The 24,252-nt window shown below is 44.0% G+C and overlaps 1 protein-coding gene across 13 annotated transcripts in view; it reads right to left on the reverse strand.

Moving 5' to 3' along the window:
• Positions 1–24,252, reverse strand: part of TACC1 (transforming acidic coiled-coil containing protein 1) — a 114,502-nt gene that overhangs the window by 60,517 nt on the left and 29,733 nt on the right. The gene's annotated exons all lie outside the window — the stretch shown is intronic.

Here is a 24,252-nt window from a genome sequence, read left to right on the forward strand (position 1 = left end):
TCTTGCTGTTCCTGCTCCCCTCTCCTCTGACCCTTTGTAGTCGTAGCCATAATCTCTACAGAATTGGTTCTGAACCTTTAATATGTCCAAGAATCATCTGGGGCCCCTCTTTAAAAGTCCAAATCCAAATTGCCAGCAGATTCTGGAAATCTGTATTTTGACCAAGTGTCCTGGGGAATTTCTTCCACAGGATAAATTTGGGAAACAATGACTAGCTTGAGCCAACTAACTGCTGCATCAGGAACAATCTCCCTTTTGCCTGCAGAGTTTTGCACCCTCTTCCCCCCCGCCCTGGCCTCCACCCCCATGTCAAGCCCCCAGGCCTTGACTGCCCAAACTTCCTTCCTCACCCAGCGCAGGTGTCTACCCTGGGAAAACAGACTGATTTCTCCCTGCTTTCTACCATCTCTATACCCCGAACATTCAGAGAGACTTAGACTGTGGCCCTTAGGTAGTTTTGAAAGAGGGTACCATTAATAGCTACACCAGGACAACAGGCATAAACCAGGACGTCCCAGGACATAAGGTCACCCTACACTTAGTGCACTACATATAACATATTTGTTTACATGTCTCTCCCACTTCTGGACCATAAGCTTTTAAACGGCAAGGACCACATCATATTTACGATTTATTTTTGTTTCCCCAGAAATCAGGACAGGGCCACACACACTCAGTAGGGTGTTCTGTAAATGTGCAGAAAAGGAATATTCCAGTTTACATCAGACCTTCTAAGTTTGGCTAGGGTGACATAAATTCCTAAAGCCTGACTCTTCCGGGGGAAATCAAGATTTTGAACCAGCATAGTACAGAAACCAGATGAGTGATGGCCCCAGCAAGACAAAGCCCAGACTATAGAGCAATTTCTTGAAATTAGAGAGGTAAATGCCCAGATTTCTGAAAATCTCTGCAAACTCCTGGACTTGACGTGAACAGCAATAAAGTAAGTAATTACTCTATAGCCTGAATTATTTTTATTGTCTAGAACAAATAATGAGGCTGATGTGTCAATTTTCCTGTAACTCTGGTAAAGACTGGGCAATGTTTGAAAACCAAGGAAAAACCATCATTTTGCTGCTAAGCCCTTAGCTTCAAGGAGCAGAATGTCTGCAAATGGAATGTCTTTGTTTTGCAAATGACCCTAAGCACAGGAAGGGCCCATCCATTCTCTTCCTTCCTCTGTTCCTTGCCCTTCACAGACGCTTTGGATCAATACACCATGGAAATCTAAAATGCAACTCCCTGAAACACTCCACACTGGTGGCCAGGCCAGGCACACACCTCGCCGCTAATGGAGGCTCCAGAGGGGTCTGTGAAATGGGTCTCTTTGGTCAAAAGTAAAATAAAATAAAATAAGATAAAATATATGAGTAAGCAAATTCACACAGGCAAACAACTATCCATTTAGTGGCGCAGCTACTGTGAGAATGTCTGGGGGAATGTGGCAGGAGGGGAGGGCAGAGGCAGGGTGGGGCCTGACCGGGAAGGATCCCTTTACTGCTAAGGAGTAGATCTTAACTCAGATTGAGCTGGATCTTGCAGTAGGGGGAGCAAACACAAGTCCCTACCTAGATAGTGTGAGGGAGCTACGAGGCCTGGGTGGCAGCTGGAGAACCCTGAGGAGGCTAAGGGGCGGCCCGACCCAGTTCCTGGTGCCCATCTAACAATCTCCCAAGAGAAACCCAAATCCTGGCTTTTATAAGACGTCTTCCAAGCTTTCATGTTTGTTTGTTTGTTTGGCTGTGTGGCATGCGGAATCTTAGTTCCCTGACCAGGAATCGAACCCGTGTCCCCTGCAGTGGAAGCGTGGAGTCCTAACCACTGGACCGCCAGGGAAGTCCCTAAGCGTTCGTGTTCTTACTAATTTCAATTGTTTTAAACCTTGTGGAGGCCATCGCGGTGCAGGACAAATAAAAGCCATGTGTGCGCCTGCGTGGCCCATGGAGCCTGGATGGGCCAAGGGGAGTCATCACGCTTTGGAGCCAGTAAAAAACACTTCCATTTAGAAAGATCATTCTGGCAACAACCTGTGGGCTGGGATGGAAGGAGTGAAGACTGGGAGACACCTGAAACTGCTGTTTTCCCTGCCCCAAGCCGCCTGAAGAAGGCAGACGGCTTCTCCTCCAGAGGGTAAAGAGGCAGAACTGGAATTAGCATCCTTATCTTTCACTCAATCCCTGGTCGGGGAACTAAAATCCCACAAGCCGCGCAGTGCAGCCAAAAAAAATTTTTTTTAATTTAAATAAATAATAAAGAAGAAGAATTGGAGCTGTGAGCAATCCAAGCACAATTTACAACAGAAGGAAGAGAAAACTGCTACTGGGAAGAAAACCATTTCCGACAGTCAGTGAAATGAGACAGTCGGTGAATTTCTGACTGCCCGTGTGTACGATGTTCCGGAGAGGATGAGGGCGGGGCCAGGGTGGCACTAGGGAATCACAGAGATAAAGTCACTGCTGAGAAAACAGAAAGGTCAGGCAGGCAGACCCATCAACTTATCTGTATTTCCTAACAATTGAGGAATTTGGTGAGCAAGAGATACACCTAATTCAATTAACATGAAATGCCAGATTGATGATGTCACCAAAGTGGCAGGGCAGCTCTGAAGGGCTGAGAAAAAGCTTGGGCCCATTGAAACGGCCAATGGCAACTAGGTTTAGGTGCCTCAGCGGAACCTCGACAGACCATGTCCCCTCCCCACCCTGCTTTTTGAGAGCCGCCCTGAGCTTCCAAGACACGGTGGGGCACTCTGGGCGTGTGCTTACTCCATCAGCCCAATCACTGAGCTAAACACCCTCAACCCTTAACCTTTTTCTACTCGAATATTTAAGTGATGAAGGTCTCTAAGTCGCAATGATAAGAGTATCTTATACAATAAAGTTTCATCTGATCTCTACAATCATTCTCCGGTAGTGCGGCAGGTTTTCTCATTCTCAATTTGCTGATGAGGTAACTGAAACAGAAATGGCAGCCATCTGCCTGAAACTGCACCACAGAACTGAATCTGGAACCTTAGTCTCCTACCTTTCAGTACCCTTCCTTTGCTTTGTATCAAACCGGAAGAAAGCAGAAAGCCCTTGGAGCCACTTGGTAGCTTCTGGTTCCATCAGCTGGACAGCCCTCTCAATTTCTTGCAGCTGCTGCAGTCCTGGCTTCCTGCTTACCTGGCACGGGCTGCAAAGTCACAACTAGGAATACCTCACACCACCAGTGAAGAGTTGCCACTGCCAACAATGGCATCTGAGGTATTCAAATAAGTTCAGGTTACAGTCTTAACCTTGCAAGATGCGATGTTATCCTTAACCTGGAGGCTATCATCACCTAGAGAATCACAATCTTCCCTCCACCACCCAAACACGCCCAAATCAGGGAATTTGTAGTATGCGTTTACACTGAAAATTACATCCTAAAGAGAACCTCCTTTCTCATTTTTTTAAAACAGAAAAGCTGGATTTATGTCCATAGCTAAAACTCTTTCAGAGCTCCAAGAAGATTAAAAGGGATTCAGATTGCATCCATTAAAGACTTGGCCAAGCTCCCCACCTAGGAGACCTGCTCCAGACTTTGCTCTGGTGAACAACTCTCGTCAGATCCTCCCTCTCATCTATTTTGTTCTGTATCACAAAAACAAAGTTTGACTTCTCCAGAAAGTTATGTCATTCCACCTAGGTCAGGGGTCCCCAACCCCTGGGCCGTGGACCGGTGCCAGTCCAAAATAAAATAAAACTCCCCCAATAAACCTCCCCATCTGCTAGACGAGAAGAACACTGATCAGATGGCCCAGATTTTCTGAGAGCATCCTGATATCAAATATTCTACCCAGTGTCCTCATAAAGAATTGTCCCCATTTTCATTTACAAAACATTGTCACCAAGTAGTTAGAAGGTACAGATTGGGAAGGCACTTGGAAAGGGCAGCAGAGAGTCGCTGGTAGGAGGATGTGGAGAGAGGTATCCTCTCAGAAGAAAGAGTAAAACCACAAGAGGGTTTCCAAAGTAACTGGGAAACCAACTCCACTGAAATCCTCACTCTGGGCACGTGGGGGCAATTTCATCACAGGACCTCGTGTGTTTGTGACCAAAAATCTTCTTGTGTTTCTAAAAGAAAAAGATCAGAAACTAAGAAGCAAATTTCATGACATGATATGCAGCCTACTGTTACTTCCAGCTTTTATCTTTTTATGCTAAAAGTTTAACTGCCATAATTTGGTTCTGAAACTACATGTGTGTGAAAATTCAAGGAAAATATGTTCTTTTACATCTCTGTTATAGTACAAAGCAGGGAGAGAGGAAACCTGTCCTTTTTGTGGGTGTTAAAATTTGTAAAAGTGCCAAATATTAACACACTGCTGATAAATATAAGCTAAATGACTAGCTGGATGGGAAGACATAACAATGTTCCAAGTTGGTAAAATTAAATATTGTAGAGACGGCAGTCCTACTCAATTAATTTATAGGTGTAATGCGATTTCCAGCAAAATTCTTAGGGGATTTTTCTGAGGATTTCTCAATAGTTTTCAAAAATTTATCTGGAAAAATAAACTGGTAAGCATACTTTAGATTCTTTTAAAAAATATCAAGAAGGGGATTAGTTATGCAAGATCTTAAGACACATTTATGCAAAAATAGGCATATCCTTGTTCTGTGAAACAGAACAGAAAGCCCAGAAAAAAACCCTGTAAGATATAGGAAGTTGTTATATGATAGAGAAGAGGTTACAATACAGTGGGGAAGGGAAGATTACTTAATAAATGGTTGAAGAATAATTGGTCGGCGATGGGAAAAAGCTCAAATTCAACACTTACCTCAGAGCATATACCAACATAAATTCCAGATGGATTAGATGGCTAAATCAAACCATGGGGAGAAAACAATCTAGAAGCAACAGAATCTGTCAAAGCTCTGTCAGAAGGATGACTGTCCAAACTTTGGAGTAATTAACGAAATCACACACAAAATAAAGATCGCAGATTTGGCTCCATTAAGAAGAGGAAAGCTCCAGAATGTTTGCCTTCAAATTAAAAGGCAAACAGACAGGCTGAGGAAAATAGTGGCAACCCAAAGCTCACACTGTTATTACCTAAGGAACTCATGGAAACCAGTAAGATCATCCACACCCAACAGAGACGTGAGCAGTTATAACTGCTTACTATGTGTCGACACCATTACGAGCGCTTTGCAAGAATTATCTCATCTTAGTCCCCGCCCCCTTGCCCCACAGTCTCATGAGGAAGGTATTATTACGGCTCAAAAAAAAAAGTAGGACAAGCTGGCTACGTTTTCAACCTCTAGAGTGGGGGCTCTTGATCTGGGCTTAGTAAGGAGGGACTTCAGAAGATCATGACTTCCTTGAAATTACATGAGAAATTATCCCTGTGTGTTTGCACCCATCTCTCCCCCTCCTCTTCCCCAGGTACAGTCAAGCTCCACTCCGGGAACAATGCTTTAGGCTGATTAAAGATGAATTTTCGAATCTGAAAGAGGTACCAATAGAAGATTCTCTTCCCCCATCAGTTATAAGGAAGTTTTAACCCAAGAGGCCCATACTCAGAGAATCCAGACCTGCCAGAGATTAATACAAGAAGCAGTGAGCTTGGCTGACACGCCACAGGTGGAAAGGAGAGGAAGACCCAGTGGGCAGCCCGTGGGTCTAATGTAAGTGACTGGTGACCAAAGTGTGACACCCTTGTACAAGCAGCCAAGATGCCGTAAAAAGGGAGATTTTTCCCAGGGATCCCTACTGATACACAGGAGCCTCCTCAAAGACATACAGAATTGGGCCAGGATATAAAAGGTGCACTTCATGAGGGGGATGCAAAAGAATAATTGTAACATTTTTCTTTTGGGGATGCTGTCTCTTTTTGGTGTACTTCCTGTTAAAAAAAGAGACAATAAGCCCCAAATGGAGTCACCTGTGCTAAGCCCACGGCACCAAACTGAGACTTAATACCTAACCTGACTGCAGAGTCAGTGCCTCCTAGGAATGTGATCTTGACCAGACAGTCTGGAATTCCCTGGGCAGCCCTGGGGAGGTAAACACCTCATAGCCCCCTGCTGCCTCCCAAAGGGAGGTGACCTTGCCTGAAACAATCCGCTCTTTGCTAGTTCCCCTTTCCTGCCCCATCTGTCCATAAACGCCTTTTACTTTGTGCAGCTCTGGGGAGCTCCCTCCTATCGGCTCCATGGGTTGCTGCCCAGTTCATGGATCATTGAAAGAAGCCTATTTGATCTTTCAATGCACTCAGCTGAATTTTGGTTTTTAACAGATTTGGTGTCAGTGACGGGATCCAAAGTGAACTTCGGACAGCTTCGGGGACAATGAGAAACACAGGCCTTGCTGCCTGGAGAGCCCTTTGAGTTCCCGGTCTTTCCCACCATTTCCAAAGGCTGCGTGTAAATGCTTCTCAGTTCTGAGCTCGGCTCTCTTTGCATTGAGCTCCCAACCTCGTTGGCGTTCCAGTCTGCAATTCCCCCTTCTGGAAACCCCTTCCAGTCCGCCGTCCTCACTTGTGGTTCAGTGCCCTCCCCAGTCCCCAGTTCCGAGTTGGGAATTGCTGGTGGTGTGGCCAGTCCACAGTAACATCTCTTGGTTACTGCTGGTTTGTTAAGGTGCACATTTGTCTCATTTTGTGTATATAAAGGCTACTGCTAGTAGGAATCTCAGAAGCCAAAAAAGCTGCAAAAATTGGTGGGCATGGATCAAACACTTAAAGGCCATTAGGGCACCCGCCACCTAACTCAAAGACTCTGTGTTAGGATAAGGTGGTCAAAGGACAGGTTAGATTGACACTAGGTCACCTACCAACCTCAAGAAAGTTTCCAAGCAATGAGGTACACTGTAAAACACTGCACAATCCCCAACCCAGCAGCACATCCCTTTTAGTCATTAGTTTGGCTCCAAGAGGCCCAAAGGCTTAGCAGAAGAAAGAAAGGAACAAAAAAAGGAATGGGATCTTTAAGCTCCAAAGAGTCAAGCGTGCTTCCTTTCAGCACAGCTGCTTATTTTATGTCTAAGAACTATGGCTTTGGAAGCTATAAACATCTACAAAAATGGCAAAATCTTACTAAAGACAACCTAGAATTACAATGACCACTGTGACAAAAGTTCCAAGTAGATAAGATCATTTAAGAAGTGCACTTAAAAGCAAAGTCTCCCAAGTCAAAAAAAGAATGGGATACCTATTTTAATTAGCTTCCAGAAGCCTCCGAAAGGCTTCAAAATTCCAAAATAGCTCCATGGAAAGATTCCTTGCAAAACAGATAATGCAAAGCTAAACACAAGATGTACCTGAAACAAAAGTGTGAGACCAACATAACTCCTACTGCTCCCCTCTATTCTCCTTGCAGCACTCACTTTTTTCTAGTAATCCTCTGTCTGAAAGTCTTTCCATTCTGAAGAGGCCACAACACCATAAACAAAAGTCCACCAATTTAGTGGCCGTGCAGACACCCCCCATATCTACTACTCTCAAAGGAGGACCCTCTTATGGGTCCTTCCCAGAGTTGATGAGTCTCTGAAGAATTTTCTGGTAAACCACTTAAACAGCCAAGGAAAACTAAAATTAAAATGAATGAGAAACCTGGCCAAATTCTGGTAGATACCGGTGCTACACTCTCTATGTAAACTCCACATGGAACTTATAGATGGGATCCAGGAGAAACTGGCAGAAACCACCTAAGGGTGAGAATTCTTATCAGAGACAGCTCTTCCAGATCTGTCTCTAGTACGTGGTAGAGAGAGGAAAATAAAATATCTTTTGTACTGATGCCGAAAACTCGGCCTCTGTGCACTGGTGCTCAACTGAATCTTGGAGACAAAGTTTTGGGTGAAGTAGAAAAGAATAGCTTTACTGCTTTGCCAGGCAAAGGGAGACACAGTGGGCTCATGCCTCAAAAACTGTGTGTCCCAACCCGAGACGATCTGGTGAGGAGTTTTATGGCAACGTTTCAAGGGCAGGGTTGCTGATAACGATCAGGGTGTGTGCAGGGCCTGCACTCCTTCAATCTGGCCTGAGGTGGTCTCCTCCCTTGTCTCTGCATCCCCTCCCTTCCCTGATTAAGAACTGTTCGAACCTGCCCTTTGGAACTCAGGGAAGGTTATGGGGGTTGGAGTCTATTCCCTACAAACAAGAAACGGGGGACACAGAAAGGCTTCCTTGCCCAAGAGCCTCACAGGGTCCTGCTCGGTTTCAGTACCTTCTTTGGAGATGCCTTTTGAGTCCAAGTGGTTGTTCAATACTGCCAGAAATATTTACTGTTTGTCCCAGCTGACAACTACAAAGTAGCTCTGTGGTCAGAAACTGGCCAAACTGCAGAGCCTGATACAAATTTTTTTAGGCCTTCTTCCCTAAGCTAAAATAAAACTATGTACCCAGAGGGAAAGAAAAACCTTCTAAAGCCCTTGTAAAAGGATATATGGGTGGACCAGCCTATGATGTCATTTAAGTTGCAGCCCAATTCCTTGAGGAATTAAAAGCAACTGTCTTTATCTCATATATCTTTGCAAAATCAGAAATTTGGCTCCAGGAACTCTTACTTAGGTCATCTCTTTAAAATACCAACTTCAGGGAGGTACTTCTTATCAGAAGGAAAACAAAAGGTTATTTTGAAACTTAGGCAACTGAAAAATCCTAAATGTCTTCTCCACAAATATTAATAAAAAGCTTTAGCCATCCGAGCAGGCAACCTTAGATTATTCCATCTGCTAGAAATGTAATTTGGATCCAATCTCTTTTATAACTACCTGATTCATGGCTAAATTTTTAAACAGAAGCTATAAGGTCTCTGTTTGCATCTGTCTGTATGTGTATGTATGTCTATGTACATGTGTTGTAGATACATGGTCTTTTCCACCTTCAGATGGTATTACTAAATTAATTTGTAAAAAAGCCCTATTTAACTGGCTTGAAGAGAATTAAGCACTTGTATATATAAAGGATTCTTAAAACTCTCAGAAATATAATAGAAGTTAACCCAAATGTTTTTCAAGTTCACATGATCTGAGATCATCTTTGGTAAATAAAAGGTAGTTTAAGTTTTTTGGATTAATTAAAATAGGTATGTCTTTAGAATTATCAGCATTAAAATAATGCCGACATACAACTTTATCCTACTTGGGTTTATTGGTCAAAGAAGTTCATGTTATCTCTGTTATGAAATATGTCAGCAAGAAAAATAGCTTGGGATGACGGTTGACTTTGTCTAATGTCTTATGAAGTTTTTGTGGTTAGTCTAAACATAATTATCAAGAACAAGTGAATTAAATAGATACAGTGGAATAAAAGTTTTTATGTGAACTTTTGAAATAGTTTCCCGAAATCTTTTTGGTAACCTGAAACCTTAAAGTTTCACTAAGTTAAATTAGATGACGGATAGTTATTAAATATCTAGATCATTTCCAAAAAAGATTAAATAATTACTGAACACAGGTTTGTCCATTTTGGGCTTCCTTTTACAGAGGAACTAAAGACATTTGGGTTTATTAGTAAATATGTTTTGTGCTACACTGAAAAATTTACTATGAGAAAGCAATTGTTTCTACAGATTATAAAAAGTATTTACAAATTTGTCAAGCCACAGAATGCTAATATAAAAGATAGTCCACAGTTGTTTACCTCTTTATTTTCACTAAAAATTAAGGTTTTTTAGAGTTAAAAATTCTAATATATATAGTAAAATTAAAGCTACTAGAAATAATAAAAGAAACATCTCTGTGTGAAAGGAGAGCAGGATGTGTGTTTTCGATGAAAGAAGGTATGAGGAATGGAGATGCATTTTTGTTGAGGAAAAGAAAGTTTGTCCTACAGTGAGACTGGTTATTTCAGAATGGGAAAGAGGAAGAACATAGGACAAAACTGTAGACGGATTGTGGAAAAGGAATCTTGGTAAAGGAATTTTATGTGTGGTCAAGATGGCTAATATTGGAATGAATTTATTTAAGTTAAAAAAAATGAAATGAATTTTGGTGCAAAATGAGAACTGGTTTTCTCTCTGTTAAAAAGACTAATTTTTTTTTAGACTTTTGGTCTGCTTTTGAGAACAGTTGTGAAAGTTTCTTTACCTTTTAAGTAATCTGCCTAGAAAGCAAAGATTCTGTGTTTTGCCAAAATAATTTTCTGTGACAACTACTTAACTTTCTATATTTGCCTGCAAAGTCTTCAATTGTCAGTTTGGTTAAATGGATAACTAAGTATTGTTTCACAGTTACCTATGATCCTATTTGAACAAGTGTTTTGAAACCTTTGATGTTTTTGGCAAATGCCAAAAAATTAAATTATAAATAAAGTTTTTTTGACCTTGAACCAACTTCGAAATTTTCCAGAGGGCCCCTGGAACATCTCAAAAGATTTGTTCTCTCTCTCCTTATAAAAAAGGAGATGTTAAACTAATTAGGCTTATTTCATATGTTAAATTACATGGGCATTGTCAAATAAGAAAGTAATACTAAGCCTTCTTGATGTTGTATTTTTTTTTAAACATATTTATTTAATTTTTGGCTGTGTTGGGTCTTTGTTGCTGCACACGGGCTTTCTCTAGTTGCGGCGAGCGGGGGCTACTCTTTGCTGCGGTGCGTGGGCTTCTCATTGCAGTGGCTTCTCTTGCTGCGGAGCATGGGCTCTAGGCGCACGGGCTTCAGTAGTTGTGGCACATGGGCTTAGTTGTTCCATGGCATGTGGGGTTCTCCCCTGACCAGGGCTCGAACCCGTGTGCCCTGCGTTGGCAGGCGGATTCTTAACCACTGCGCCACCAGGGAAGTCCCCTTGATGTTGTATTTGTATAGGTATATTTTCTTTCTTTTTTTTTAAATTAATTTATTTTTATTTTTGGCTGCGTTGGGTCTTCGTTTCTGTGCAAGGGCTTTCTCTAGTTGTGGCAAGCGGGGGCCACTCTTCATCACGGTGTGCAGGCCTCTCATTATCGTGGCCTCTCTTGTTGCAGAGCACAGGCTCCAGACGCGCAGGCTCAGTAATTGTGGCTCACGGGCCCAGTTGCTCCGCGGCATGTGGGATCTTCCCAGACCAGGGCTCGAACCCGTGTCCCCTGCATTGGCAGGCAGATTCTCAACCACTGCGCCACCAGGGAAGCCCTGTATAGGGATATTTTGTAAGTGTTCTAGAAACTCTGTGAAATTCCTGGAAATCTGATATGTTGTGGTATAATGTTATCAGTCATAATTCTAGTTATTCTCTTAAACTGTTGTATATCACAGAAATAACTACATTTCCTTATCAAATGAACTCTTATCAGATCTTTAACAATGGGTATTTTAAAAGTCTTTGTCATTTAGAGAGTTTTGTCTTAGATGTTTTTGCAAAAGTGTTCCTACAATAGTACTTCATCTTCAAGGAGATTCAGGGAAAGGACTTTGACAAGTACAGGTTTCTAATAACTCTAAGATCATAAAACTGAACAGAATTCCAAGCAGAACAAGTATAATTACATGGGACTGAATGAACTGAGGATGATCATAATTTTTAATAATATTTTTGTTTGAAGCACTGCTGGTTCCTTAATGTTTAGTTTTTCCAGATTTAAGGAAATCTTTCCTCTTAAGCTCTCTATGACTTACAGCAATTTTGTAAAGTATATCTTTGTAAACAAAGGTGAAACATTTACTTTTTCTCCCTACCTGATCCTTCCAGAATTTGGAAAATCTTGGGTATTCTTTTCATGGCAATGTAATTCGTTATTTGCATAAGTTCAATAAGAATCTGTTCTCCTTGTAAGAGGACACAACTGGAAACGTTGACTATATTACCAAGTCTTATATCTGAGAGAGCTGTGTATAACTTCAGACATAGCTCTGAAGAGATATATCTATATATCTATAGATATAGATATAGATATAGATATAGATACACACACACATATATATATCAAACTGTATAGCTTTAAAAACTGCTTGGAAAAATCAGCCTGGTACCTTGCTTATAGGGTTCCTGGAGGCCTTACTTCTAGGTGAGTAAGAAAGGTCACTGCCTGACGGCTCAGGAACCTCAGGATATTTGGGGGGACCTTGAGAAGAGAGGAATTCACCCAAACTATAGGTATTGCAGGTAAACTCTAATGGTAAGTCTTTGGCTTGGCTTCCTGACCTCAGAGGCTTTTAAGAGGTCAATCTGAGATTCCTTATAAAAAGTTCCAGCAAAGCCGTCTTTAAAAGAGCTTATATGGTCAATCACTATTCTTGCTGCACTTACGTAAATAATCAGGCCAAGATTAATGGAAGCAAGTTAGTTTTACTGTGATTATCTTTGGTTTTAAAAAAATGGGGTAATTGAAGAGAGAAAAATTATATTTGCACCTTCATAGATATTAGATTCTAGTTCTGTTAATTGTTTTTGAGGTTTTGTTATATACCTGTAAACTGGACTGTGCCCTGAGTTCTTCTAGTTTCCTCAAATAGCTGGCTACGACTCTCCAAACTAAGTTGTCCAATTTTCTCCCACCCTTCTGATTTGGAATCACTAAGAACAAAGATTGCCCCTGAATCTCCCTGGAAGGGACTATACCAGGTCCTCTTCACTACCCAGATGACTTGAACCAAAGGTATATATATCACAGTTGAAGAAGTCTCCACTGATATCTGGTCCTCTACACCAGCTGTTGACCTCAAAATCAAATTGACTAGGAAGAGACTTAGCCGACATTGAGGACTTGCGTCCTCCCAAGACACCGGATCAAGACTTCACACTTTAACTAAACATGCAACCCTTTCTTCTCGTTTTCCTTCCTTTACTGTGACATTGGCCTGGAAAGATAATGCCATCATCCATATCTCCCAGGCCACTGTTAAGGCAGGTAACCTCTGGAATTTAGAGTAACTTTTAATTTCAGTGTAGGAGATTTACTTTCCGAATGCACTACAAAACCTAACTCCTAGCTTGAATGGGCAGATGCAACAATTCCTGAGAATGAACTCATTAACCACCTTAGTGAAAGTGGTTTGTGCTCTGGCAGGATTTACCTTTGTCTGTGGTGGTTATCATTCTCCTTGGGCCTATGGATGCCTAGATGGCTGGTGCATGGCCGGGCAACGCCTCTTAGGTTCTCTAACTGTGCCCCGAACTGTTTACCAACAAACAAAGACACATCATTGGTCAACTCCCCTGAATTTGCCTTGTCCAGTTAGAAAAGACTTAACAGGAGTCTCTCATGATTTAGGATTCACTCCCCTTGGCAGTGCCCTACTTCCCTGGTTTGGAGTAAATGTACATGAAGCTATGATCAGGAACCTCTCCTCAACTCTTGAAAACATTGCAGAATCCACTGCTAAGATGATAGCTGCCGAACCAAAATCCTTAGACTTTCTGGCCAAAGTTGTTCTTGGTAATAGAAAAGTCCCTGATTATCCTTTAGCGGAGCAAGGAAGTGTCTGTTCTGTGGTCAACACCACCTGCTGCACCTGAATTAACTCTTCTGGGGAAGTTGAAACTCAGTTACAGAAGATCACCAAACAAGCCACTTGGCTTAAGACGGTGACTCCTTCAGTGGGGTCCTTCTTTGACTCACTTGGTTTTGATTGGTTTGGATCTTGGGGACCATGGCTCCAAAGTGCACTCCAAACACTGGGAATTAGCTTGCTTGTGACAATCGTTATAATCCTGGCACACTGTATTTTCTTTCTTTCTTTTTTTTTTTTTTTTTTAATTTCTTGGCCATGCCATGTGGCATAAGGGATCCTAGTTCCCTGACCAGGGATTGAACCCGCGCCCACTGCAGTGGAAGTGTGGAGTCTTAACCACTGGACCACCAGGGAAGTCCCTGCATTTTCTAAAAAGGTTTAAATGCGTGTCTGCAGCCGCTAACCGCCAAGCACATGATCTCCCTAAGACTGGAAGGCCAGAAGAGGAATGAAGAAAATGACCAGCTGAAAAATTGTGAACCTGAAGTCACGACCTGTGAATACCACACAGAGGATCAACAAAAACTGAGAACTTCAGAGCCGTAGCTGGGAGTGGTGCCAACACCTTAAATTTGGATCACATTTCTCAGTTAAGCTTGAGTCTGATCAAAAGGGGCGAATTGTTCAAAAAGAGACAACAGGCCCCAAATGGAGTCACTTGTGCTAAGCCCACGGCACCAAACCGAGACTTAATACCTAACCTGACTGCAGAGTCAGTGCCTCCTAGGAATGTGATCTTGACCAGACAGTCTGGAATTCCCTGGTCAGCCCTGGGGAGGTAAACACCTCATAGCCCCCTGCTGCCTCCCAAAGGGAGGTGACCTTGCCTGAAACAATCCACTCTTTGCTAGTTCCCCTTTCCCGCCCCTTCTGTCCATAAAAGACTTTCACTTTGTGCAGATCTCGGGAGCTCCTTCCTATTGGCTCCGTGGGATGCTGTTTGATTCTTGGATCACAGAATAAAGCCAATTTGACTTTTCAGTTTACTGGGTTGAATTGTTTTCTAACATTCCCTTGAGGGTGGTTTCTCCCAGGACACCACGTTGATGGCGCAGATGGCACTACCAGGAGCCTTTCTTCCCATCTGGGAGAAAGTGGGAACCGTGGTGGGGCTCAGTACAGGAACGAGGCATGGAGCAGGCTGCCAGGCCCAATTCTGTGGAGCAGGAAGCTTAAGAATTTGGGGAGCGCTCTTTAAGAAAATTACAAACGAACCTTGTGAACACAGTGCCAGAGCCCCTCTGAAGACCTAGGAAGGGCTGCACAGCGAGGGGTCCTGAAGTTTAAGCTTCATTAGCTTCATGGTAAATTCAACTGGGTAAGTGAAAATATTGATACCTTGAGGGAAAGGAAGGTTGGATATTGGACGAGGATATTATCTTCTTTGGGGAGATTTCCTTGAAAATAATATGATTTTATAAATCCAGAAATACTATATAATAAATGAGTCTTTTTCCAATTCAAAGGCTAAAATAATAACTGACCAACACTCTATAAATGAATTAACCATTGTTGTCCTTTGGCTGTAACACTAACTGGTGTTAGTGACGATTTCCAGCACTCACCCAAAAAGTATTTTCTTGGAAACTGTTTTCTTAAGGACTCATAATTAGTCAAGATATATATATATATATATATATATATATATATATATATATATATATATATACACACACACACACACACACACACACACACACACACATACACACATAGATACATATATATAGGCCACGCCATGCGGCTTGTGGGATATTAGTTCCCCGACCAGGGACTGAACCCAGGCCCTCGGCAGTGAAAGCTCGGAGTCCTAACCACTGGACTGCCAGGGAATTCCCAAGGTATCCTGTGATTATTATCTTACAGAACTAGCATAAGCAAGGTTAGCCTTACTGCTCTTTTCGGCACCTTACCACATATGATACAGGAATATCATATGTATTTTCTATTTCCTTTGGCCAAGGCATAGCTAGCTACTGAGTAGAATGTATTTGTTCTCAATTCTTTTCTGAACTAATAAGTCATTGACTCCAAGCCTAAGCCTCCACCCCAGATCTCACAGAAACACAGGAATTTTTAGCTGGAAAGGCCCTTTGTCAAAGATCCCTGGGCCCAATATCCTGCTTCCAGACAAGCAGATGAGTCTCTGCATTAAGGATTTCCTGAGGAGTACCAGACACCAAAGTTTGCATGACTAGGACTCAGTCCTCTCGGGCGGGACGTCTGAATTCTAGGCTTTCTCCTCAACTCTGAAGGATATTATAGGGAAGCAAACTTCGCCACCTCCAAATGTCTCTTTGGCATGTGGATTATATCAAGGTGGAAACAATCAAGGCACCAAAACTCAGGAAGAAATTCTGACCTTCTCCCAACTGACTAAAAAAATTCAGATAGAGGGCCTGTTCCCGGGATAGAGCTGTCACCAGAGACATCTGCAGAGAGTATGGGCTCAGTGTAGTGGGTGCAGGACCTAGAGACCAGAGTCCCCGCTGGGTCCCATTGTCTCTGCAGGGCCCAGCAAACAGTTATGTACCAAACATTTGCTCTTCCATCTTCATGTGAATTTCCTTCCATCCCTTCGAAGTCCCAGCCACTACCCCCAGCATCCTCTTTTGTCTTCAGCTAAAGATGGTATATAAGGTGAGAGTTTCTGCCATTTGGGGGAGTTACTCGGTTATCCTGGGTCTCTCCCATGTACACATGTTATTCAACTTTTGTTTGATTTTCTCCTGCTAATCTGTCTTACGTCCATTTAATTCCTAGACCAGCCAGAAGAATCTAGAAGGGTAGAGGGAAATGTCTTCCTCCCCAACAATATGCACAGTTGGTATGTGTAACAGAGATACAACATCCCTCCCCAAATTCACCTCATTTTAGAAGGCAACATGAACTGTTTAATCAAGAAAAGGAGGGCTTCCCTGGTGGCGCAGTGGTTGAGAATCTGCCTGCCAATGCAGGGGACACGGGTTCGAGCCCTGGTCTGGGAAGATCCCACATGCCGCGGAGCAACTGAGCCCGTGAGTAAAATTACTGAGCCTGCGCGTCTGGAGCCTGTGCTCCGCAACAAGAGAGGCCGCGATAGTGAGAGGCCCGCGCACCGCGATGAAGAGTAGCCCCCGCTTGCCACAACTAGAGAAAGCCCTCGCACAGAAACGAAGACCCAACACAGCCATAAATAAATAAAATTAAAATTAAAAAAAAAAGAAAAGGATTCTTTCATATACAAATAATATTGTGCTTTGTTTTTAAAAGTATTTTAAATAATTACCTTTATTGTTTAAGGCAAAATAATACACATGCTCATTCTGAAAGCAGCTCTTTTGCCCCTTTCCTGTTTGCCTATTTCTGTTCCCCTCTAACTTTAAAAGAAAATAATTATAGGAATGAGATCACTAGGCAATTTAACGTAACTCCTGACTTATGCTCTTCTGGATGCACACCATGCCTTGTCTAACCTGCTGATTCTTTTCCTAGATAAAAAGCAGTAAAAATGAAGAATTAAGCAGTTAAAATGACTAGCTCTCTACTGTGCAACAGCCCCCTTAGCAATCCTGCAAGCAGATCACTTGGGCAAGATAACATCTGAAGAAAGAGTCAGCCAGTCTGCAACACAACAGAGAACGATGCAGAATCCAACCTCCTGCCTTGATGATTCACTGAGATTCTTCCCCTTTTTTCCCCTTTAAAAACTGTCATGGCTGAGCAGACTCGTTGGAGCTGGTCTCAGGACACAAGTCCACCTTCTCCCCAGTTTGCTGGCTTTTCTGACTAAGGCACCTTTCCTTTCTATTGACACTTGCCTCTTGAACTATTGGCTTTTGAGCGGCGAGCAGCCGAACCTGCGTTCGGTAAGAATTCTTTCATTCAATCATCCCAGACATTTCACAAATGACAAGACAGACCCCGTCCTTGCCCTCATGGAGCTTGCATATTGGTGAGTTTAGTAAGCAAAGAAAATATGTAACTTACAAGCTGTCATGAATGATGTATAAGAAAAGTGCAGGGGCTCCTAGGAAGGCCAGGGAGGGTGGGGTGGGGAGGACGAGTGGAGATGATGAGTCAGGGAGCCGGGAGGTTGCTCTGAGGAGGTGACTAGCTGAGGCTTGAGGGAGGAGCCTGAAAACGGTGCAGACAGCAGCCTGGCAGCAAGCGCGACTTAAGCCAAGTGAGTGACGGGAGAATCCTCGAACGTCAAAGATCACGGTCTTTGAAACAGTGAATTTCAGATGGCACAGAAAAGTACAAAGGAGAAAGGAAAACTTACCCAGAGTCGTGTTTTTGCTAAACAACCAACTGTTAAAATGCTGGTGAGCCACACACTCTGTTTTTGTCTTTTTTCAAAGCACTTTTTACACCTGGAATGAAATTATTTCTATTTTTCCACTTAGTATCTGTCTTTCCTGACTAGAAGTGCGCTCTGTGAACACAAAGCATCTTGTCTGTCTTGCTCTGTCTGCTCCATAATATTTGGTGACTGAATGAATAGACAAAAACCTCCCAAATCACCCTGTTACATACACACAAGCACGTACTTATGAGCACGGATAGACAGACAGACAGACAGATAAACAGATGGACAGATAGATACTCTTAAACAAATGAGATTTAAATATACATATTGCCCTCGTTTAGAGGCCAGGGCTTATTCCCAACTTCTCCTGTTTTCATCATAAGCTCTGCTCCCCAGGGGAGGGAGTGGGAACCAGGCTGTGGAGTCAAGACCCTTCCTGACCCCTGCAGAGCCCGTGTTCCCAGCTCCTCTCAGCTGCATAACAAGCCTTTGTGTGTCTCCATGGTTTACATAATTTGCTCCCCGTGGAGGGATATTTAGGGGGTTCATTGTGCCTCATTATAAACGAAACCGGGATGAATAACCCTATACAAGCATCTTCTCACACGTACAGGATTATTTCCTAGAGTTAAAACTCTGGAGCACATTTTGTATCTGGAGACACATAGGCAGACTGCCCTCCAGAAAGGCTGTACTAATTCACAGTTTTAAATGGCAGCATAGGAGACAGCATCTTCCTTAAATCCTAACCAACACCGAGTCAGTCAATCTTCTAAAACTTTGGCAAGTGGGTAGGAATGCTATGCCACTGTTGGTTTTACCTAACACATCTGATTACTAATGAAGTCTGAATATCTTGTAATGTATTTACTGAAACACTGGCGGACTTCCTTCCTTCCTGCCCTCCCCTCCTTTCTCCCTTTCTTTCCTTCTTTCTTTCTTTTTTGGTAAATGGAATGTTTCAGTCCTTTGCCTTAAATCAGTAAATGTAGGGTCCCTGGCCCAGCAGTATCAACATCACCTGAGAATTAGAAATGCAAATTCCCGATCCCCACCCTGGACATATTGAATCAGAAACTCTGGGCGTGGGCCGTCCAGGTGATGGCCACTCTGGATAGATGCTGAAATGCCTTAAATCATTGGGATTTCAGTCACACCGTAGATCCTCACTTTCTATACAGAAAACGTGTCTCTAACCTCTAAACTGGAGACAAGAAGCTTTTTGATCAATAGCAGGTTCAATATTTCCTCCTCAAAACTGCATTTGTGGACTGAATATCATTTACCATTTCCTTTCCTCCAAAAGATTCTGTAGCTACTAATAAGAATCTACTGTATAGCACAGGGAACTCTTCTCAATACTCTGTAATGGCTTATCTGGGAAAAGAATCTAAAAAAGAGTGGATATGTGTACACGTATAACTGATTCACGTTGCTGTACAGCAGAAACTAACACAACATTGGAAATCAACTCTACTCCAATAAAAATTTTTTTAAGAAAAGATTCTGAATTACCGTAACAAAACTCACCTAACTCAGAACAGCCGAATTACCTCTGCACAGGGGACTCACGATTCTCGTCCGCCCAACATCGATCCCCTTCTTTGAGCCACAATCCACATTGCCCCCCTCACTCTCAGGGCCTGTGGTTTGGACCCCCCGGCTCCTGGCGCAGGGGTGGGAGAGTGACTCAGGTCTGACTCAGCACGACCCACACCATACCCAGCACACACCGCCAGCCCCGCACGCGAGCCCCGCACAGCTTGGCTCAGCCAAGGGTGCAGGACCCAAGGCCGTCGATGATTCATGTCTCCTGACAACCTCTCTCAACTCTTCCATCACTACCCCTCCTACTTCCTGCAGTAAATATGGTGCCCTTTGGCAGCATTCCAAAGGGAGAGAGGCATGCCGAACACTGCCCAGAGGGGCCACCTGTAGGAGGGACGACCAGGAGGCGTCCCTGGGGACAGGATGAGCCCGCTTCAGCCGTATCAGGGGACAGGACATGCAGAAACGTGACCCTGCACTGGGATCAGCCACCAGGATGGGCATTTCCATCAGTCACTGGCCTTTTGGTTCCCTAATCCCTCTATTTGAGACACCCGGTAAGCCTCCAGCAGTGACAGCTGGCAGACACATTTCCCAGGCTGGCAGATGCCGGGATGGATACGTGCAGATTGTGTGGCAACATTCCTCAGCCTCATTCCAGGGCTCCTGGTACATCTGTCGGGGAAAACGCGGCCTCAGATGTTCCCAGAACTCTCTCCCCTGACAACACCATCAAGGGCCAAACGCACAGAAATTCCCCAACTCAGAGATATTAACATGTCCTTGTGCTGGGATCTTTCTTTCTCTTCTCCCTTTAGAGGTTGATTTTATTTTTGTTCTCAAATAAGATATTTGGAATGGTTTTATCTCAGCACCCACCCTTTAATTAAATTGACTTGTGCAAGAACATCTACGGAGTGGTTCAGTGGGGCACCCCACGCCCAGGGCACTGCTTATTCTCTCTGAACTCTGAACATACAAAACAGACAGAACGCGAGCAACTGATTTGTTTCACACATCCGAGTGATGCAAGTGGAGGAAAGCTCCAGGATGACCAAAAAAGGAAGCGACGTGATTCAGCTTGCATAGAGGGTTTTCAAACGTGCAAGGGAAGATGTGTGGGGAGAGGGAGAGAGGAGGGGCAACCCGAGGGTGGTGATGGCGCGGATGCAAAGGAGAAACGGGAGCCCAAGGCCCCGCTCCCTTCCAGATGACCCAGAGGGCGAGGACACCGCTGCTCCCTGGGAGATAGTTTCACGCTGATAAACAAGGAAACACCAAAACCCCTCTGTGCTTTGTAAAGAAGGCGGAGAACCTGGGATTTGATGCTCTCAGTAGAGTAGTCACGCTCTGTACCAGACACACAAGACAGCCCTTCAGCCCAGCGGGGAAACCAGTCTCCTGATGTCTCTATGTACGAAATGTCACTGCTTTGTGACGAAGGACTTGTGGGCAAGTTGGGGCTGGCAGCACCGGGGTTCCTTCACACTCACACACCACACACACACACCACATATACATACACACCCACACAGTCATACACACACACACACCACATATACATACACACGCACACACAGTCACACACACACACCACATATACATACACATACACACCCACAGCCACACACACACCACATATACATACACACCCACACACAGTCACACACACACACATATACATATACACCCACACACAGTCACACACACACACCACTTATACATACACACGCACAGTCACACACACACATACCACATATACATAGACACACACACACAGTCACACACACACACACAGTCACACACACCATATATATACACACCCAGTCACACACCCACACAGTCACACACACACACCCCCACATATACATACACACCCACACACAGTCACACACACCCACACAGTCACACACACACACCACATATACATACACACCCACACACAGTCACACGCACACACACCACATATACATACACATACACACCCACAGTCACACACACACCACATATACATACACACCCACACACAGTCACACACACACACCACATATACATACACACGCAGTCACACACATACACACCACGTATACATACACACCCACACACAGTCACACACACACACCACATATACATACACACCCACACACAGTCACACACACACACCGCATATACATACACACCCACACACAGTCACACACACACACACCCCCCCCCACATATACATACAAACCCCGACACAGTCACACACACACCACATATACATACACACCCATACATAGTCACACACACACACACCACATATACATACACACCCATACACAGTCACACACACACACACCACATATACATACACACCCACACAGTCACACACACACCACCTATACATACACACCCACACATAGTCTCACACAAACACCACACAGTCACATGTACACACCACATATACACACTCATACCTCCCACATAAAGTCATACATACCACACACAAACGCATACACAGTCACACACACACACGTGTACACATACACACACCTCCCACACATAATCACACACACACCACATACACAGTTACACAGCCACATATACATACACACACCTTCCACGCAGACACACACACACCACATACACGGTTACACAGCCACATATACATACACACACCTTCCACGCAGTCACACACACACCTCACACACGTCACACACACACACACACACACACACACCCACCCTTCAAGCATTTTCAGTCCCAAACACAAGACCCTCCCCAGCCCCACTGACCATTCAAACAGGGGTATGGAATCAATCAAACAAAACAGACTATTATCAGGGACATAAAAACAACTTTTACTTAAAAGAAAAAGGCCTTGAACTGGGAAAAGACTGACGAATGAGAAACACAAGAGGAATTTAAAAGTGTGGGCCTAGGGCAACAGAAACTGAGAAAAAGGGATGTCGGAGGAGCCAGTCAAGCGCTAGAGCTGTCTGCTCTTGGTGTCTGCAGAAGACTCCTCGGAGCGGCGATACCCCGGTCGTGTCACGGGAGACCCAGCGGCCGGCGGGGGCGGGGACGCGGGGCTCCTCCTTTCTCTCTGTGATGAAGTAATGAACAGCGGCCACCAGGGGGCACCAGAAACTTCTGTCACACCTTCAACCCGCAAATGTTTTTGAAGAGACTTTCTTCCAGCTTTGTATTTCTATCAGTCAGAAGGTCACAGTGAGCCCCCTCTGCGTCCAGCCCTGGGTGTTTATACTGCAGTTCAACCAGCGAACACCAGTGAACAACGCAAAGGAGGGGGAAGGCTTCCAACTCCTCAGAAGCCACAAAAAATATGCCCTGAACCACACGATTCGGAGTGAAGAGAAACAAGACACCCGGGGGACGCAGGATCCCAGCCAGCAGAAGGAAATGGAAATACCAAAACCCTCGGCCTCATCCTCCCTCGCTCCCTAATCTGTTTCCTTTCCTCCTACGTGCACTGTAAGTTAGCATCCGAAGACCCTCTCGTTTTCTCCCACCCAGCAAAGGAGTGGGCTGAAGACCGTCCTGGTCACCCCAGGCCAACCAAGGCCAGAAACTAAGCAGATGGTGGCTGGCGCCCCCTGGTGGGAAGACTGGAGAACAGCACCCTCTACCCGGCCAGAAGCGGGACGGAGGTGGACGACAGGTGAAAGAGGTCCACAGCAGACACCTCTCTCTGTCTCCTCCTCCCCGCCAGCAACAGCCACTCCTGAAACGTGGGCACATCTCTCAGTTCTACTCTTGTCCTCAATGGAACCTGCCAACCCGCACTTCGGGTATCAACTGAAAAGGTGGCCCATGTTATTCAGAACTTGAGTTGTGTTCCCAGACGCCATCACTCCAGGCCACTGGACACGTCACAGGAACCATGGCTTCACACGTGGTGGAACCAGTGGATCACAGGTCTTAAAAGGCAAAGGAGGCAACTGGGGAAGGGACAGAGACAAGACACCGCTGGACTCACAGAAATGCTGAGAAGGTGACGCCTGGCAGGTAAAACATGTCATCTTCCTACCATTATGTCTTGCCCAAGCCTTCCTAGTTTTGTTTTCTCAAACCCCTATTTAAGAACACTTTTGAGGTAGCCATGGAAACATAACATTTTGCAGTTGTTAGGAAAACAAGACTCACAGACGAAAATAATTCAGCAAAGAAACCCGGGAGAGGCATTCTATCTGCTCTGTGTAAATGCAACACAGTGTACGGGTATTTGTCTACAGAATGGGCTGTGTTTTTCAACCATTTACTTTTCTCAAACATTTACTTTCCTGAAACTGTGCTATCAGTAGGGAGGGAGCCATAAAAACTTATTTTCTAGCAGATAAACAGAAGCCTCTGCTGGTTAATAAGTTGCTCTGTGGCTGACCCACTCTGGAAATGACCAGTAATTGTTTTCCCTCAGCCAGGTTCACTTGAATCCCTGCTCGACCGTTTACTAGCTCTGCAGCCTTAGTTTCTCAACTTTTCCAGGCCTCGGTTTACTTATCTGTAAAATGGAGCTATTAACAACTACTTTATAGGGGCCATGAAAGGATAAAACGAGCTAATGCTTATGTCTCAGGATCTCTGACTCTCGTAACTTTTCTGTACTGTGTGTATGTGTATTTTCATTTGGAAAAAGTCTATAAAAGTTTTATGTTATCACAGGATCTCTGACCCAATGAAGTTTTCAGAGCTATTGCTCTAAAGTGAAGGGTCTTTGCCAGATTCCTGGGAGCTCTCATCCTCACCAATGATATCTTATGCTGTCAGGCTTTTATGGGGACATGCAGTGCGAGACAGATGTATGGGTATTATTAAAAACAGAACTATCCTGCCTCCAAAATATAGATATGACTCTAAAGTTGCTACGGAACACCCCTAAATGTAAGTAAGCCAAATATAATTTCTTTTGCCTACAACTGTTATTCATAACGTTCACAGCAGACATACCATAAGATTGGCTAAGGCGAACTTGTACTAGGTACAGGCAAAAAAACCCCACAAAAAAACGA

This window comes from Eschrichtius robustus, chromosome 21 (assembly GCF_028021215.1).
Source record: "Eschrichtius robustus isolate mEscRob2 chromosome 21, mEscRob2.pri, whole genome shotgun sequence".
Classification (NCBI taxonomy): Eukaryota; Metazoa; Chordata; class Mammalia; order Artiodactyla; family Eschrichtiidae; genus Eschrichtius; species Eschrichtius robustus.